Source organism: Hordeum vulgare, chromosome 3H (assembly GCF_904849725.1).
Source record: "Hordeum vulgare subsp. vulgare chromosome 3H, MorexV3_pseudomolecules_assembly, whole genome shotgun sequence".
Classification (NCBI taxonomy): Eukaryota; Viridiplantae; Streptophyta; class Magnoliopsida; order Poales; family Poaceae; genus Hordeum; species Hordeum vulgare.
Window position 1 is genome coordinate 336823163 of NC_058520.1, and position 4864 is coordinate 336828026.

Here is a 4864-nt window from a genome sequence, read left to right on the forward strand (position 1 = left end):
ATGGCTAGTCCTATCGCTTTGAATGATACTCCCGAGAGCGAGGTTCTTAATTTCAAATAGAATGAGGGATAAAATTTAAAGGATGCTTGGTATAGGATTTGCAATGCTTTGTGTGATTTGGGTGCTAGTGTTTCCGCTATTCCAAATCTTTATGTGATGTTCTAGGCTTCAACGAGATTGATGAGTGCTCTCTTATTTGCATCTTGCAGATTCTACTGTTAAGAAACCTATGGGAAGTATCAATGATGTTCTTATTATTGCAAATAGGAACTATGTACCCGTGGATTTCATTGTGCTTGATATTGATTGCAATCCGACATGTCCCATCATTCTTGGTAGACCTTTCCTTAGGACTATTCGTGCTATCATTGATATGAAGGAAGGGAATATTAGATTTCAACTTCCATTAAAGAAGGGCATGGAACACTTTCCTAGAAAGAAAATAAGATTGCCTTATGAATCCAAGATGAGGGATACTTATGGTTTGAGCACCAAAGACGGCGATGCTTGATTCTATTGCCTTATGCCTAGCTAAGGGCGTTAAACAATAGCGCTTGTTGGGAGGCAACCCAATGAATTTATCTTTTCTTTTTGCTTTCTGTTTTTTTGTATCCACACCATCATAATTCTGTTATGATTGTGTTTTTTGTGTTTCCTTTTGTGTTTGTGCCAAGTAAAACCTTTATGACTAGTTTTGGTGATGGTTGTTTGATCTTGCTGAAAAAGACAGAAACTTTGCACTCATGAAATTATTTTTAATTCCTATCCGAAAAGAGATTTTGAGTTGATTCTTCTTTCTGCTGGTTGATATGCCAATTTCCCTAACTTTCATAATGTTTCAGAATTTTTGAGATACCAAAAGTATACGAAGTATACAGATTGCTACAGACTGGTCTGTTTTTGACAGATTCTGTTTTTGTTGTGTTGATTGCTTATTTTGATGAAACTATGGATAGTATCGGGGGGTACTAGCCATAGAAAAGTGAGAATACAGTAACATAACACCAATATAAATATAAATCAAGTTTGCTAGAGTACCTAAAGAGGTGGTGGTTTGTTTTCTTATGCTAATGATATCACGAGTTTCTGTTTAAGTTTTGTGTTGTGAAGTTTTCAAGTTTTGGGTGATGTTCTCATGGACAATGGGATAAAGAGTGGAAAGAGATCAATCTTGGGGATGCCCAAGGCATCTCAAGCCAAATTCAAGGACACCAAAAAGCCTAATCTTGGGGATGCCCCGGGAAGGCATCCCCTCTTTCGTCTTGAATCCATCGGTAACGTTACTTGGAACTATATTTTTATTCACCACATGATATGTGTTTTGCTTGGAGCGTCGTGTATTATAGGAGTCTTTTCTTTTTGTTGTGTCACAATCATCCTTGCTGCAGACCTTTTTTAGAGAGACATGCACTCATCGTGAATTTGCTAGAATACTCATTGAGCTTCACTTATATCTTTTGAGTTAGGCAATTTAGCTCGCATGTCCTTCACTTAGATCTTTTTAGAGCACGGCGGTGTCATATTTTGGAGAAATAAGAACTCTCGATCGTCACTTATATCTTTTTGAGAGTGCTCTCTCTAAGTAACTTGGTAGTTGGCTTGTGCTATGAAAGAAGTCCTAAAGTTGATGGGCATCCAAAGAGGATATAATAAAAACTTCCATATTCATGTGCATCGATTAGTAAAGAGAAGTTTGATTCCTCTCAATTAGTTTTGAGATATGGATTTCGTGATATTAGAGTTATGTTAGTAGGGTGTTGTGAATCTAGAAATACTTGCGTTGAAGTTAGTGATTCCCGTAGCATGCACGTATGGTGAACCGCTATGTTAGAAAGTCGGAGCATAATTGATTTATTGATTGTCATCCTTTGTGTTGCGGTCGGGGTCGCGCGATGGTTAACACCTACCAACCCTTCCCCTAGGAGTATGCGTTTAGCACTTTGTTTCGATTACTAATAAAACTTTCACAATAAGTATATGAGTTCTTCATGACTAATGTGAGTCCATGGTATAGATGCACTTTCACCTTCCACCATTGCTAGCCTCTCTAGTACCGCGCAACTTTCGTCGGTGCACAAACCCACCATATACCTTCCTCAAAACAGCCACCATACCTACCTATTATGGCATTTGCATAGCCATTCCGAGTATATTGCCATGCAACTCCCACCGTTCAGTCTCATGACTTGTACCGTCACTTTCATATTGCCATTGCATGATCGTAAGATAGCTAGCGAGATGTTTCAACGTCATACGCTAAGCTAGATCGTTGCACATCCGGTACACTGCCGGAGGCATTTCCTTTAGAGTAATCTTGCTCTAAGTATTGAGCTGTGAGTAAATAAAAGTGTGATGATCATCATTATTAGAGCATTGTCCCATGTGAAGAAATAAAAAAAAGAGGCCTAAGATGCCCACCAAAAAAATGAGAAAAAAAGAGCCCAAACAAAAAAAAGGGAGAAAAAGAGAGAAGGGACAATGCTACTATCTTTTTCCACATTTGTGCTTCACAATAGCGCCGTGTTCTTCATAATAGAGAGTCTCTCGTTTTGAAACTTCCATATACTAGTGGGAATCTTCATTATATAACTTGGCTTGTATATTCCAATGATGGGCTTCCTCAAAATTGCCCTAGGTCTTCGTGAGCAAGCAAGTTAGGTGCACACCCACTAGTTTTCCTTTTGAGCTTTCACACACTTATAGCTCTAAGTGCATCCGTAGCATGGTAATCCCTACTGATTCACATTGATATCTATTGATGGGCATCTCCATAGCCCTTTGATACGCCGAGTCGATGTGACCATCTCCTCCTTTTTACCTCACAACCTTCACCACACTCTATTCCACCTATAGTGCTATATCCATGGCTCACGCTCTTGTATTGCGTGAGAGTTGAAAAAGTTTGAGAAAGTAAGAGTGCGAAAACAATTACTTGGCCAATACCGAGGTTGTGCATGATTTAAATTCATTGTGTGGGGATGATGGAGCATAGCCAGACTATATGATTTTGTAGGGATAACTTTCTTTGGCCTTGTTATTTCAAAAGTTCATGATCACCTTGCTAGTTTGCTTGAAGTATTATTGTTTTCATGTCAATAGTAAACTATTGTTTTGGATATTACGGATCTGAACATTCATGTCACAAGAAAGAAGTTACAAAGGACAAATATGTTAGGTAGCATTCCACATCAAAAAATCAGTCTTTATCACTTCCCTACTCGAGGACGGGCAGGAGTTAAGCTTGGGTATGCTTGATACGTCTCCAACGTATCTATAATTTTTTATGGTTCCATGCTATTATCTTGTCAACTTTGGATGTTTTGTATGCATGAATATGCTATTTTATATCTTTTTTGGGACTAACCTATTAACTCAGTGCCAAGTGCCAGTTTCTGCTTTTTCCGTGTTTTTGACCTTTTTCAAAGGAGAATATTAAACGGAGTCCAAACGGAATAAAATCTTCGGAATGATTTTTTCCGTAACAGAAGATACGCAGGGAACTTGAGAACCAAGGGAAAGGACCCCGGGGGAGGCCACAAGCCCCCTAGCCACGGCCTGGGGGGCGCGCCTACTAGGCTTGTGGGCCCCCCGTGGCTCCTTTACCCTACTTCTTCCGCCTATAAATTCCCTAAAAATGTGAAACCACCAGAGAGAGCCACGAAAATACTTTTCCGCCGCCACAAGCTTTTGTCTCCGCAAGATACCATCTGGGGACCGTTCTGGTGCCCTCTCGGAGGGGGGATTCGGACACGGAGGGCTTCTCCATCAACACCATTGCCTCTCCGATGATGCGTGAGTAGTTCACCACAGACCTTCGGGTCCATTGCTAGTAGCTAGATGGATTCTTCTCTCTCTTGAATCTTCAATACAAAGTTCTCCATGATCTTCATGGAGATCTATCCGATGCAATCTTCTTTTGCGGTGTGTTTGTCAAGATCCGATGAATTGTGGATTTATGATCAGATTATCTATGAATATTAGTTGAGTTTCCTCTGATCTCTTATATGCATGATTTCTTATCCTTGTAATTCTCTTCGAGTTGTGGGTTTCGTTTGGCCAAATTGATATATAATTATTGCAATGGGAGAAGTGCTTTGTTTTGGGTTCATACCATGCGGTGTCCTCACCCAGTGACCGAAGGGGTAGCAAGGCACGCATCGTATTGTTGCCATCAAGGGTAAAAAGATGGGGTTTATATCTATTGCATGAATTTATCCCTCTACATCTTGTCATCTTGCTTAAGGCGTTACTCTGTTTGTTATGAACTCAATACATTAGATGCATGCTAGATAGTGGTCGATGTGTGGAGTAATAGTAGTAGATGCAAACAGTATCAGTCTACTTGTCTCGGACGTGATGCCTATATGTATGATCATTGCCTTAGATATCATCATGACTTTGCGTGGTTCTATCAATTGCTCGACAGTAATTCGTTCACCCACCGTAATATTTTCTATCATGAGAGAAGCCTCTAGTGAACACTATGGCCCCCGGGTCTACTACACCTCATATTTTCAGCTCTACACTTTTACTTTGTTGCACTTTCCACCTTCAGATCTCACCTTGCAATTAATCGTGAAGGGATTGACAACCCCTTTATAGCGTTGGGTGCAAGTTTGTTTGTTTTTGCGCAGGTACATTGGTGACTTGCCTTGATACTCCTACTGGATTGATACCTTGGTTCTCAAACTAAGGGAAATACTTACTGCTACTGTGCTGCATCACCCTTTCCTCTTCAAGGGAAAAACCAATGCAAGCTCAAGATGTAGCAGGGCGCGATGTTTAACTCCTACCAACCTCCTCCCTAGGAGCATGCAGTAGTACTTTGCTTGGAGAGAGCTAATAAGGCTTTATAATTAGTATA